The sequence below is a fragment of the Hylobates moloch genome, unplaced genomic scaffold (genome assembly GCF_009828535.3).
Source record: "Hylobates moloch isolate HMO894 unplaced genomic scaffold, HMol_V3 SCAFFOLD_3, whole genome shotgun sequence".
Classification (NCBI taxonomy): domain Eukaryota; kingdom Metazoa; phylum Chordata; class Mammalia; order Primates; family Hylobatidae; genus Hylobates; species Hylobates moloch.
In genome coordinates, this window is record NW_026652278.1 from 27,308,463 (window position 1) to 27,323,983 (window position 15,521).

Sequence of the window (15,521 nt, forward strand, 5' to 3'; positions counted from 1 at the left end):
CATTCCAGAAAACGATGGGTACTACAACTACTATAATTCATAGTGTTCTGACCATGGTCAATGTGACTTCCTCCAACTGTATTCTGAGAACACTAACATTCCTGTTAAGATGTTACTGAGTGTTCTTTGTGTGTGTGTGTGTGGTGGGTGGTGGTGGTGGGGTTCCCACATGGGGAGGAGTTGGATAGGATTTATGACAATGTCGAGTTATATAATTTTTAGCAAGTTTATCTCTTGTATTATTTTTGCAAGGAGAGATACAATAGGGAACATGATCAATATATTACAGAATATTATCTCCAGTGGAACACAATTTATAAAGAGCTGAATGAGAAAAAGAATACAAGATCAATAGTTAAAAACCTAGTGTCTTAGTCTATTTGGGCTGCAATAACAGAATACTACAGACTAGGTGCTTGTAAACAACCTACATATACTTTTTTTTTTTACATTTCTGGAGGCCAGAAAGTTCAAGATCAAGGCACTGGCAGACTTAGTGTCTGGTGAGGGCTCGCTTCCTGGTTCCTAGTTGTCCATCTTCTCACTGTGTCCTCACATGGCAGAAGGGATGAAGAAGCAATCTATAGCAAGATTGATTTTATATGTGTATAAGAAAAGAAAGCAAAAAATATCAGACTCACTGGTGAATTTAGTGGATCAAGTCATAAGAAAAAGTAAGAATGCAGACTTCTAGAAGATAATAAATAATGTATGGCAATTAAATAGTTTAACCTCAACTTGCTTCTAAACTTCTCAGAGTCTCAAATTTAAGTGTCTTCACCTAGTGACTTTGCCTTGTCACTTGGAATTGAAAGTTTGTTTTCAAAGTAGAAAACAAAAACCAAAGAATAGGAACAAATTATATTTTTAGGGGAAATAAGAGAAGAAACTGCAGAAGTTTAGAGAAAGTTAGGAAACAGAGCCAGAGGATTCTGTTTGATCAAAAATAGACATTTTAAACTCCTGTATCTAGAGACCTTACTTGAAATGTATACCTCTTCTTCTCTCCAACACTGTATCTATGCAATTCCCTACTTTGATATGAATTGTAAACATGAAAATGGTATTATAATATGTGTTCTTCCCCTGTGGGTCCAAGATATGTCTGCCAACTAAGATTTGCAGAATATAGAAACAAAAGAAAAAATAACATCTGGATTACAACATCAGAGCACATGGTTTAAATGGGAATTTGTTTACTTTGGAGATGGACTAAAAAACAACATCATAGAAACCCTTAAACCATCGGGAATAGAAGAGCCTCACATCTGGCATCCTTTCTACTAAAACAGGAAATTCTTTTTTTGACTAAGATGTTGCCCCCGTTGGCTGGGCGCAGTGGTTCACGCCTGTAATCCCAGCACTGTGGGAAGCCAAGGCGGGTGGATCATGAGGTCAGGAGATTGAGACCAGCCTGGCTAACACAGCAAAACCTTCTCTCTACTAAAAATACAAAAAAATTAGCTGGGCATGGTGACACGCACCTGTATTCCCAGCTACTCAGGAGGCTGAGGAAGGAGAATCACTTTAACCCGGGAGGCAGAGGTTGCAGTGAGCTGAGATTGCACCACTGCACTCCAGCCTGGGCAACAGAGCAAGACTCCATCTCAAAAAAAAAAGAAAAAAAATTTGCCCCTCTTACTAAGTGTACTCTGCAGGATTTATTTGAACCAAAATTACCTGTACTCATAGAATAGTAGTACTTCGGCTCAAGAAAGTTAAGTCAAAAGAGGCCTTGAGGGGACCAACATTTTCCAAATAAGAAAACTGATGCCTGGTAGGGTGCCATGCTTTCTCAAAGCAGCTTGATGACAGAGCCAGGGCTTCAAGTCTGTAGTCACCCTGTATGCAACCCTTTGAGAAACTGTCCATTTGTCATTTTTATATCTACATTCTCAAAACTGTAGTGTGTTTTATAACTCAAAGAGTGTCAGAGCTAATTGGAAGTCAAAAGAAAAAGGTATCCAACTGAACATCTAAAAGAAAACAGATTTCAAGTAGGCACGCATGGAAGGAGAATGACCTGTGTTTCTGCTTTAGAAAGTGTTTGGGGAATGAGGCTAAGCACTTAAGAGTTAGTTAATATTTACCATGCTATGTTATAATCACAGGAATCTGAGCTGATTCTGTTGGGTAAAAATGGTCTCCATCTTTTCGGAAAGCAGCTTCTACCCAGCCATGGGGACAGAACAAACAAGACCATGGAGAGACATGACTGAATTATTAAAAGCCTCGTCTACTTGTAAGGATTAATTGTGAGTTCTAAATCAATATTTTATCATTTTAGCTAGTGAAAAATTTATGAGACAGCCTCTTTTTTGCAAGTGCCCCAGTATAATTAAAAGAGATCTAACCTTTCAATTGGCATATTTTTCTGCTTACACCTAGATGACATTGATTAGCTAAGCCCTAATCGAGCTAGGAACAGTCTCTTAGACCCTCTTTACTCAGTATCATTGTACCCATATTCCCTGTATACACACAATGCTTAATATATTAATTTATTCACTCACAAAACACGTGTTGAGTATTCAAATGAAAATCACTGAAACAGATGCCATGGGGTGTATAGTGATAATAGATATATAGTCCTGGTCCACCCACAAAACCCAAATATCATTATGATTAAGCACCTACCTGTAATCCAGCTTTTCTTAGGTCACACCTTTGTGTATATATGTGTGTGATGTGTGTTTTTGTGTGTTGTGAATATGTGTGTATGCAATGGATATAGTTATTGATTTACAATAACAAAACAAAAAGACTAAATTCTCCTGTCTCCTACTTAACATTGTCAGATATATTCTATATCCTCTTTTTAGTGTCTCTCCTAAGATACTACTTGTTTGAAAGCTCTGAAGAAGTGATCCACATAGAAGCAGTGTAAAAAAATGGATGTCAGCATGAGCTTGGAATTTCAATCCAGACTACACAGCTTAATAGTTTTGCTACCATAGACAAGTTTCCTAATCACAGTTTCACCATTTGTAAAATAAACAAAGTACCTCCCTCCACATATTTGTTATAAAGATTAATGAGAATAAAAATGTTTGGTACAGTGCCTGATGTAAAATAAGTGATCCATTGTTATTTATTATAAATATATGTCTAGTTTTATGTATCATATATTTCATTGGCTCTGAAGTGCATTTTTTTCTATTTCAGCATCTTTGAAATTGGGATGTGATTTACAATCTGCAATGTCTCAAACGTGATGAAAGAGAGAATTATATGAAAGAGAATTATATAAAGCACATACGTACATAATAATAAATGATATGTATTATCATGGGCTCATGGACAATCACATCAGCAATGTTAATATTTCTATTCTTTTATTCCTTCTTGATCCAGTTCAGTGTGGTGAGTCAATGTTTAGGTCCAGGTATCATGATGTGGGCTTTATAGCTGGGACCCAACAAGACTTCTTGCTGTGCTGTTGTTGTTTTTGCTGTCTGCTGATACCCGAACTGGGGTGTCTAGCAGTCAAGATCTGGTGCATCAAGGTAACTATGGAGAGCATTAAGGCCTATGACTACAAGAGTGATTTGAGCTTATCATGACAAAAGTCAGTGTAATTTCTGCTAATGTGGGAGATCTTTTGGCTGTACCTTTGTATCACACTCTGTTGCCCACAACTCAAGGCAGTTCTGCCTGAGACCCCTTATACTTGAATGTATTCATTAAGTAGCTCATTCAGGTTTGGTTTGCAGACTGTCCTTGAGCTCAGGCTGGAGGGAGAAGTTAAGTGACTGGCAATGTGTGCTTATCACGCATTGTCCCCTTTCTCAGGAAAATATGAATATCTGACTCTTATTCAAAGACAAATTGTTTCCAAGGTGTCTGATCACTCCCAAGTTGCCTGTGTGCGCTGCACAAATATCACAGCAGAGCTTTCAGGTGGGGATGTGCAGTGTGTGGTATGGCGGTCCTGGTGTCTGTTCCTGTGCTGTCTGTTTCACTTGTCTGTGCTCAGGTGCATTTCTTGCATTTCCCCTGCTTGGCTTCATATCATAGGGGATTGACCCCTGCAAACACTGTTTCCCAGGACTCCCTCTCCTTCTGGCTTCCAGCTAGGTCTGGCCAACAGTGAACACTCACAAGAGCTTGAACAGAGGGAGAAAAGAAAAACTTGGGTTAGTTCTCATTTTCTCTGTTTTTGGCAGTGTTGTTAGAGAGGACTGCATGTCTCCTGTGGTTCCTGTTCTTGCTGGACATCTCCCCTTGACCTCACTTCCTACCGTTTCTACCCCACCAAGGTAACCAGTCTCACGGACTCTGGAAATTCCATTCCGTCCCTTATTCCTATAGCTTAAGGGTGACAACAACTTTCTGCTTTTGCTAATTTGGGGGTTACCTTTTTATCAACTGTTTGGTATTTAAGCTCCACCCACATGTTTGTAGCTAGTTTTCTATTTTAAAATCTTACTAGTTGGCTACCTGGAATGGGTTTCACTTTCCTGATATAGGCCCATGCAAATAGACCTCAGGAGTCCCAACCCTACAAAATACCTACCCAGGTGTATCTGAACACTGGTGAAGGCAACATAGACTTAGCTTGGATCTGTAATATAGGCATATATTGAATCGATTAACATATGGCCAAATGTGAAGACAGAGTCATTCAAGAGCCATCTGGAATGATGGAACTTTTGAACGGGCTGACAGAAAAGATGGCGAGGGTGGTGATGAATGTTTCAGTGCATGGGGTTCAGGATGAGGGGTGGCATTTCTGAAAAATGAAACATCACATTTATAGAATAATGAATCATTTAGGCTGGGCGTGATGGCTCAAGCCTGCAATCCCAGCACTTTGGAAGGCTGAGGTCAGAGGTTCAGTTGAGCCCAGGAGTTAAAGACAAGCCTGAGAAACAAAGCAAGAACCCCTCTCTACAAAATAATACTAATATTGCTAATAATAATAATAGTTAGAATAATGATTCAGTTTGGAGTATGGTATACTGTGGAAGACAGGGAAGATATTACAAATTAATAACAATTATCAGTGACAACTAATATTTATTTTCATTTTAATATTTGCTAAGCACTAAATGGTCAGTACACATTCTGTAATTTATTCTTAGAAAACCTTATAATGGAAGCATTGTAAGCCGCATGTAATGATGTGGAAACCTAAGATGAGAAATGAGAGTAACTCTTTTAAGTAGAAAATGAAAACTGAGTGGCAGAGCTAAACTATGAAATGTGATGTCAGCCCCATCTACTCAGCCCAGACTTACTTTTCAGCCCTCAACATGCCAAGCTGATGTCCACTTCAGGGCGTTTTCACATTTGCTTTTATATCCTTGGAATGTTCTGTCTCCTGATCTTCACCTTTTTCTCTTTTTGACATCTAGAAATAGTGTATCCATGTATTTGTTTCTGATTATTTTCCCCTGCTCTTCCTACTTTAGCTAGAATATAAACTTCATAAGAGCAAGAACTTCAGCTCCCTTTCACTGGTTTATGACTTCTGCCCAGAACAATACATCGTATGGAGCTACATCGTAATTATTCATTGAATAGAAGAATGGCACATAATAGGGCTTTAGTAAATATCCATTCTCAACACCCTGTGTGTCCAAAAGTCAGTCCCTCAGCCACTTTCAAGGGTGTAGACTGCATACCCATAAAGGTCAATGGATCTGCTTTCAGAAAAAAAAAAAAAAAAAAAAAAAGGGCAATCTATAAGCGGCAGCATTTGGGATGATCTCTCCCAGCTAACTATTATCGTTTAGGCTGAGAAATGAGATTCTTACCCTGCCAAACTATTTATACTTTTTAGGTAATTAAAGTAATGAAGTTGTCTGGGAGCACAACACATTGTGTGCTATCCCCTCAGGTCCAATTCATCTGCTTTAGTTTCTGACTCTAGTTAACAGTTTTATGTTGGAAAATCACATCGAATAGTGGGAATTCATGCAGAGCCGCACGAAGGAACAAGCTATTTGCTATTTCCAAGAGAGAAATGAATGAAGAAAGGAAACAGAGCTTAAGTCTGCTTTCTCTGTTTCATGCAAGAACTGTGTATTTTAAATAGGCCTAATGAGGCGTGGGGAGTTTCAGCCTATGCAACACGAGCCCTCTATATGGACATTGGAAAGCACTTTGTATTAAAAAATATATACATAAATGTAAACATATAGAGACAATTTATTTTGCCAGAGGTCAGTGTAGCATAAAGGGTATGTGTATTCCTGTAGAAATATTTTTCTCAAACAGGACACAAAGCACTGTTTCTTTGTATGACAAAGCCTTAGGCAGGAAATTGCCTCTAGGGTGGATAGTTTGAGCTGCTGCACACCTTCAACAGCCTCTTCCTTTCTACAAGTTCAGCCTAAGAGGCAGAAGTCTTAAGGGAGGCTCCCATCTATTCTGTCTGGAGGCAATGGCTTTCCTGGTTCCCTACCTCTTGGACAGCAGAGACCTTGGCTACAGGCCAGCAGGAACACAGACATGCCAGCCAGCAGGTTAGTTATGCTTTCTCATTAGTCACTGCCAATCTCTGGAACACTTTCTTTCTTTTTTTCTAATTTTTCCCTCATTTGTTTTACTATGTAGATGGCTTTCAAATTTTTCTTCAAATAATTACAAATATTCCATACCATTCCAGTTGAGATGTAGAAAAAAGAGTGAAAATATGATGTTCAGAACACTGGGGAAAACCCACCAGGTTTCCTCTCATCTGGGCCCAGACAGTATTGGGGGGCAAGGTAAATAAATCTTCAGATCTGCCTATAGACACTGGAAGCCACATGTGTGAGCCAATTTTGCTGTTTTTCATGCCGATGTGTTTTACTACGATTCTCTTCACAAATACCCCTTCAACGATCACCTTCCATCCAGGTCTGATATTCAGATCATGTGTACTAGAATGGCTATGTCTGGTCTTTTTGTTTATTAAAAAAAAAAAAAAAACAGAAATATTTCCATACCAGCTGGTAAATAGCCATGCCTTGAGCCCCCTAGATTCCCCAGCTTCCCTGGCCACCTTGGCTCAGAGAACCCTTGATTTTCAGGATCCAAGTTTATATCTGGCCCCACAGGTGGTCTGTCAACCTCTGTTTCAACACTGTAGATGACAGCAGTTGTGACTGCCTGACCAAGTTTTGAAGATTAGGAATAGCACTCCTGCTTCTAATAAAAAGGGGGTTCATCTTTATAGTGCCATCAAGTCTTCCCTCACTTTGGGAATAACTTAGATTCCATGAGAAGAACTAGAAGCACTGTTAGGAGACAAAGCTGCACGGCACAATACAGGCTTGGGGGTCAACCTGAAATGCATTTAAATTTTACTTGCCAGTTGGATGAGTTTCTGCAATTGTCTTCTCCAAACATTGCTATCATATCTTGTCTCTGAACATCAGTGCCTGATCTGTGAATCAGAGGGTAGTAATTGGAATGCAAGCAAGAGGAATCAAAGTGACTGATATTTGAAAAACAATTTTTAAGGATGCAATGAAAAATAATTTACTGTAGTTCACAGAGTCAAAGGACGAATTGAGCAATGGAGCATTGATGGGAAGAGTAAAAACCACAGCAGAGCCAGGTGTTTCTGAACAGATGGCCGGGTTTCAACTATGTTCCATTTCCCATTTTATTATTTTATTTTATTTTATTTTATTTTATTTTATTTTATTTTATTTTATTTATTTTTTATTTTATTTTATTTTATTCTGTCTTGGAGACAGAGTCTCTCTCTCTCACCCAGGCTAGAGTACAGTGGCATGATCTAAGCTCACTGCAACCTCTGCCTCCAGGGTTCAAGTGATTCTCCTACCTCACTCTCTCCAGTAACTGGGATTACAGCTGTGCACCACCATGCCTGACTAATTTTTGTATTTTTAATAGAGATGGGGTTTCACCATGTTGGCCAGGCTGGTCTTGAACTCCTGACCACAAGTGCTCTGCCCGCCTCAGCCTCCCAAAGTGCTGGGATTACAGGTGAGAACCACCATGCCTGGCCATTCCTTTGTATTTTATTAAGATTCATATTTTTGGACAGAGAATCTGGTTGCGCTAATTTGTTCTCCTGTCTGTTCCTATATCTAGGAGAGCAAGTCTGTTTTATTGGCAGCCCCAACAGAATAGGGAAGAGGAATTTCCTGAAGAAAAGAAAAACAATCAATAAACAACAATAATCAAGATATCTACTTATCCACTAGACATTAATCACAGGGCACCACAGAGTTTAAAGGAGATAACATATATCAATTGCTTAGATTAGTATGTAGTTCAAACACTCAATAAATAGATGCTAATAATATAATGAATGATAATAAAGTGGCATAGGAGAAATATAATATCAGTGCTATTAAAAGTAGCAGCTGCTGGGTGTGGTAACAGGCACCTATAATCCCAGCTACTAGGGAGGCTGAGGCAAGGAGAATCCCTTGAACCTGGAAGGTGGGGTTTGCAGAAAGTGAGCTGAGATCACACCACTGAACTCCAGCCTGGGCAACAGTGCAAGGCTCGGTCTCAAAAAAAAAAAAAAAAAAATAGCAGCTGTAGCGCTGGTAGTATGGTGAGAATATGGTCTTTAGCTTTAAAAGGCTAGATATAAGATCAATGGCAAATCTGAGACTCATTTTCTTCATTAGAGAATGAGGGATATAATAGTTTTTTTGAGTTACTAAATTAAATAACGTAATGTACATAAATCACTTATGGTTCATGGCCAAGTACTAAATTTTTTTATGTGTGTGTATATGTCCTTATGTGTATATATGTATATATATACCTCGAAACCTAAATGGATATATCTTTATCTGACATATATGAGATTATATCTTAGGACTTTAAAAGAATCATAAAATCCATGATTAGGTTTGAGGTTGTGTCCTTCGGTAGCCTTTCCTTGACCCACTTCCATCTATAAATAGGCCCTTAGCATCCACGTGTAGATAGAACTGGCATTTCATTCTATAAAACACATCTGCCTCTTGCAGTCTTTGTGTAAGAATATTGTTTCCTCATCAGTTTTAAGGATGATTTATTGCTGTTTTGTTGTTATTATTTATTTTCAAACCCCACATTATTCAAAATTAATAACAGCTGCATTTGGAAAATGAGATCTAGGAAGAGATGAAAGAATCTGCTCAGGAAGCAGACCCCAGTCCTGCGTGACTCAAAGCCCACTCCATGCCCCTTTTCTGTGCTTCCTTCTGGAGAAGAAAAGCTCAGAGCCAGAGGGGTTGATGTCATTAAGAACAAATGGACACCTTCCTGGTGACTTCCTTGGGAATTGCTCCTTTGCTTTCCTATCTGAAGTCCACCTTGATAAAGCAGCTGGCCCTTTGTACTGAAAGGAGGGGTTATCTCTTTTCAGGGAAATCTCTGCTTTGAGTTATTCGTCTTTGAAAGTAAATGAATTAATAAAGTTGTCTCACTACAGAAGAGGACACATTCTGTCAACCTAGGTCCCCATTATGTGTTTTGTTGGTGATGTTCCAGAATACAAGGGGAGGAACATTAGGCAGAAATGACATTAAAACAGCTTGAGGTCAATAGATGATGGAACTAAGTAGTTGTGTTAGTGGTAGTTTTCCCCAACAGCTGCTGTCCATTCAATCCTAGCTAATTGTTTACGCTTTGTCACACACCTAGATGTATTTAAAAGTGGTCCCACTCAACTATTTAAATAAATTATGATGCAAAGATATAGTGTAGCACCGGCAGCTGTTCTTTTTAAAGACTCTATGATGACATGGGAGAAATCTTTCAAATATATTGTTTGGTGGAAAAAAAAAAAGTCAGGATATAAACATGATGTAATATAATCTCAAATAATATGCTTATATAATTTTTTAAAAAAGGCAACTTCAAAATTCTACTTTCCAAATATTCTATAAGAAATATATGTTTCTTTATAGACATAAAAACAATCAATAACTGCTCTGCTGTTAAAGAGGGCTTCAGCAGTTCTTTTATGCAGCCTATGGATCCTGGTAAGGAATGTCACTGGACCCACCCATCCCTGGAAATCTAGGATGCCCTCATCCCTTCTCATGAAATTTATTCTTCTACATGTGATTGCCCAGGAAGTTACTTTAGTCCACTTACCACTTAGACTTTGAGATAAGATTCAAAGTCTATACCTGACCACATTATTTCAATTTGAATGGTGGAATCTTGCCACTTCCATACTGAATTCATACTTAGGAATTCCATTATATTCTCCAGTTCATTTTTCCACCTTGTTTTATGATGTATGTACCTAGTAAGTTCTCTCCCTCTAGATTGTGGGCTCTGTGGAGGACATAGAGTGTTAGATTCTGCAATACATTCTTAGTGTCAGCAGATCACCAAAGAGCAAACAGTGCTAAAAATTGGTATGAGCAAGTACTTCTTAATGCCAACTGCTTTGGGGTCTGCAAAGATTACTATATTCCACATCTTTTTCTGTCAAGGAGAGAACAAGGTGAGATAGATATGGTGATTATGTGTGACAAGAACGCAAATAACTATTATATAGTTATAAGACAGAAGACGTGTCAGGTTCATATAGTATAAGCAAAGACTTGAGAGATTCAAAGGAGATTGAAATCATATGGTTTAGTGGGTTTTGGAGGATGACTGATGAAGGATTTGTCCCTCATGTTGGGACTTGAAGAAGATAGAATTTGGTAGGCCGATAATAGGGTACTTGAAGCAAAATGCAAAGCATGAGTAATTGGAAAATGTGGATAATTTCCAAAGATGGGTATATTTCTGGGAGCCAAGAGAATTTACATCTTACTGTGTCATAAGGAATAATATAGAGAATGCAGGGTACTTAAGTCAAGGCCCTATTGCCAGGGTTAGTTTGTTACAGGGAGGTTATTTTCAACTTGGTAGGAACTGGAAAATTACAAGTGGTTTTCATGTAAAGTTATGATATTACTCAACTGTGTGGAAGCCTCATTTATTTAGGAAGAATCTAGGGATGGGAATACTAATTAGGGGATTATTATCTTATTTCCTTAAAGATAAAAGGAGAAACTTTAGATTTGCAGCATTGGGAATAGAAAGGAGAGAAATACTGAAATGCACAAAATCCATGTATCTAAATCATAGCCATTTTGCAAGGTACATAATGTTCTTTACAACCTGTACTTAATTTGTAACTCATGCAATAATGGATTACAAGTCTCACCTACGCACATGCATTTTCTGCCTCCATGAGCACATCATTCTTCAAGCAATTCCACATCATTCTCTAGTCTGTTGTTTTGTGCATGCCATCTTTGTCCAGAATACCCTCTCACTAGCTCAAGTGCTGCTTCTCAGTATCTACTGACTCCTCCAGGAAGTTCCATTTAACTTTTCTGACAATATTTAGTCTAATATTTGATAATGCGTGGTAATCTAAATGAATGCATATCTTTCTTTCCCACTAGAGCCTGAGTTCTCACTCCCAACCTCGAGATATCTGCAAATTCAAAAAGCATTTCTTTTAAGCCCTCTAAGTCATTTCCCCAAATATGAAACAGGACAAGGCCAAGGCCCTGTCATCCTCCAAATTAATTTTATTTTAAAATATTTATGGACGACTACACTCTGATGAATGCTGTGCAGGATTTAGAAAAAGTAAAATACATAGTTCCTGTTCCCAAGTTGCTTACAATATAGTGCAAAAACAAGACTAACACTTGTAAAACAATTAGAGGACAAATATCACATTATATAATTAAGGGTTTAATTGTATGGTGAAGATTTACAGGAAACTTAAGTGGAGGGAGATTGGAGAGCATGAAAAAGTCAAGAACGGCTTCATGGAAGAGATGGAAAGAAACAAAAGACAAATAGCATTAGGACTGGAAGGTGTTTCCTAACTAAACCACCTGCTCTGACTTTTTCAACCTTGTGACATATACCTCTGAGACTTGTCTGGGACAGATGGAGACATGGATGTGCAATGGCTCAGAGTCAGGGTATGAGGCAGGAAAGGACGTGAACATAGACATTTTGAAAATAAAGAACTAAACCAGTAGTTTTATAGGACAAATCAGCTTTATATATGAACAGTTCGTTTCATCTGAAGTTAGAAATAGAGTTCAGCTGACATATTCACTGTCTCTTTCATCAAGATTCAAAAACGTTGGTAAACCAGGAAGAAATTGATTCCTTTATAATAATTACTAAAAGGTCCTTGTATCCAAATCTTCTTTCCTCTGAACAATTCGAAGCAGTCAAGGAATTGAACTCTAGCTATTCAAGTGAGACAAATTTTAGACAACTATAGACATAAACATGAATGCTGATATTTATTTGAAATTATTTGACTTTGATCTATTTTTGGCTTATCATTCTGGAATCAATGACAATACATGATTTGCAGATTATAAAAACCTGGCTCGGCTGGGCGCGATGGTTCATGCCTGTAATCCCAGCACTTTGGGAGGCCGAGACGGGTGGATCACGAGGTCAGGAGATCGAGACCATCCTGGCTAACACGGTGAAACCCTGTCTCTACTAAAAATACAAAAAAATTACCCGGGCGTGGTGGCGGGCGCCTGTAGTTCCAGCTACTCGGGAGGCTCAGGCAGGAGAATGGCGTGAACCCGGGAGGCGGAGCTTGCAGTGAGCCGAGATTGCGCCACTGCACTCCAGCCTGGGTGACAGAGCGAGATTCCGTCTCAAAAAACAAACAAACAAACAATCAAAACAAAAGCCTGACTCAAGCCAGGTATCCTCAGAAATGAGATGTATTCCATTTCCGCATTAAAGCTGCATAATGTTAACACGGTGCATGGAACAAGAGGTTGCCATCAATGAAAACCCGCTGCAGTACTGTATTTTGTCCATAACCTTGTTTTTCTTCAATATCAAGAAATCAATTTTTAAGCCGAGTTTTTTAGTCCATGCATCTGAGAATTAATAATTGTGTAGAATTGAGGATGAGTCAAAAAATCAAAATGTGAAGGTAGATTTAATATTTCTATCTTCAAATGGTTTGCTGTTTTTTTGTATTGATTTTTTATGAACACCACCAGCAAAAGTATGCATATACACATATACACACACGTATATGACAGTGTATATACATATATTTTTGCAACACACTACACTTTTCTTGTATAATAATATTGAAACAGGAAGCTATTCCTCAGAAATCTTTAGATTAATTTGCATCACTTTCTTTTATAGAATTTTCTCTCTGTATGATTGAAGAAATATTTGGGTTGTCAGGCTCAGTTACATATAAAGAGAACAATCAGAAATAGTGAAAATTTACACGTGATATGTTTTTCTCCATCTGACTTTACTGCCTTTTACCCACAAGGTGGCAGTCTCTAGATATGTCTAAATTCAAGCCTTTTTAATAAAGATACATCAAAATAGAAATCTTCCTCAACCAACCTTCATTGTTAACAGCCTTCCCAAAAAACAAAGTGAATTCACAAATGCAGTTTGGAAAACTAGTATGGTTAAATGTATCACATAGATCCCTAACAAATGTCACTGTTTATATTGTAAATCTGTAAAGTCCTTAATTCTGAATCAGTCAATTTAGGTCTGATTTTGTTCTCAGTATGAACAGCAAAGCGGATTGTCCCTACTAAATCTGATTAGTCTTGAGGCACCTCTATTCAGTGTTTCTTCTTAGGAAGTACACAGGCACAGCCCAGAGGCTGGGGTTTATGGAGAGAACTCGTGTGCTGTGATTGCAGTGACCACATGTCCCCAGTTTTTTTGGACAAAAATAATTTTAAATGGGCTATTATAATAACCACATATGGATATTCGTATTTCTAGAGAACATCTTCGTTTCTTCCTTATATTTTTATTTATTTATTTATTTTGAGACGGAGTCTTGCTGTGTCGCCCAGGCTGGAATGCAGTGGCACGATCTCGGCTCACTGCAAACTCCACCTCCCGGGTTCAAGCAATTCTCTGCCTCAGCCTCCAGAGTAGCTGGGACTACAGGCGCCCCCCACTATGCCTGGCTGATTTTTGTGTTTTTAATAGAGACAGAGTTTCACCATGTTGGTGAGGATGGTCTTGATCTCCTGACCTGTGATCCACCTGCCGCTGCCTCCTAAAATGCTGGGATTACAGGCATGAGCCACTGTGCCCGGCCCCAAATTTTTAAATTCAAAAATAGTTAATATTAAAGACAGTCTTGATCTCCTTCTCAACCAAGTGTACATGGAGTCTGTTAGCAACATGACAACAGATGTTCAGTCCTTTTTTAAGTTCAATATTGGCCCTGGGAGATGTCCTATTCATTGGCCAGTGGATGCACAAAGATAAGGCTCTGGCAGCTAGATCCTAGGATCAAGTCCTCCCTATCAGCTTTCACTGCCTTTCTTAGAAGCTGTCTCAGGAAAGAGATATGCCCTTTGCTTGAGAAACTTCCTTTGAAATTGAACTCTTAAAAATCAGAGAGAGCATACTCCAAAAATAGTTCCATAGATCTACATTCTAGTTTTTCAGTCAGAATTTTATAAAGCCTCTTTTCTTACCATTGAATAATTATAAAATAAAGAGTTTTTCAGTAGAGAAAATGATGTATTTTCTGTATCATGCAATTGCTAGGTACACACTGGGTAGTGCCTACAAATAAGAATATTAGAGATCTTGCCCCTCACCGACCCCCTTATGTATATAAAAGAAAAGCAAGTCATACTGTAACTGGTTGTCACTAAGACAGGTTAGAGTAAGGTAACAGATTTGTTACAATCCACATCTCTGCCTTTTACCTAGGTAGAGATAAATCAGCAACAAATTTTTCATTCTACTAATTATTCTACTAGAGATGCAGTCTGCTTATGTTTCAAAGCATTTTCTTGGTACATGGAGCAGCTGATTAAAATGTCCATGAGGGAAAGCTCATGTATAAAATGAACTCAGTTTGAATGAAAGGAGGTGGAGCCTGTGGAAATTTCAAATACAGAAGAATGTGAAGTGGGTAATGATTACCAGGAACCAGCAAAATAGAATAAAATAAAAATTTGATTAACTAAAAAATGGACTAGACAGAGAGAGGCATTGTGTAAAATTTTCATACAAACAATGTCCTCCCTTGTATTATTATGAAAATGACAACTGGGAGGAGTTATGGGCTTGCAAAATTGAGTAGATGCAATAAAATGGGAGTTTTGCTTTGGGAAACATCTTTGATGCATATGGTATTGTGAAAAGCATTACAGCCCTAGCATAAATAATCTAGGTATAAGTATGCCTGATTGACACTTGCAGGCAGTAATGTAAGTGGAAAGTAAACAGAAGGATTTGATTTGATTTAAAATGAGGAGGGAATTTGATAAAACAGAGACTATGATAGAGGAGTCAAATGGAAGAACAGGAGTTATAAAGCAGACACAAATCAGCATAAAGAGATGAATATGAATATAGAGATGAGCGAAATACCAGCCCAGCACTAAATATGTTATACATTGGGCTCCTGCTGTACACAAAGGATATATGCTACCTGACCTCAGAGGCTGCAAAGGGGAACAGCATGACACAGAATCTTTTACCAATAATATTATAATCTTATTGAGGAGAAAAGATATAAATACATTAAAAAGTTAGGT

General features: G+C 38.2%; 1 long non-coding RNA gene across 1 annotated transcript in view; it reads right to left on the reverse strand.

The window, feature by feature from the left end:
- Window positions 1-416: 416 nt before the first annotated feature.
- LOC116478568 (uncharacterized) overlaps window positions 417-15,521 on the reverse strand; it is a 49,034-nt gene continuing 33,929 nt past the window's right edge. Inside the window, exons 2-5 of the long non-coding RNA XR_004250794.1 lie at window positions 5,241-5,353; window positions 4,517-4,564; window positions 2,091-2,168; window positions 417-581 (exon numbers count right to left, since the gene is read on the reverse strand). This is a non-coding gene — a long non-coding RNA (uncharacterized LOC116478568). The remainder of the gene's footprint in view (window positions 582-2,090; window positions 2,169-4,516; window positions 4,565-5,240; window positions 5,354-15,521) is intronic.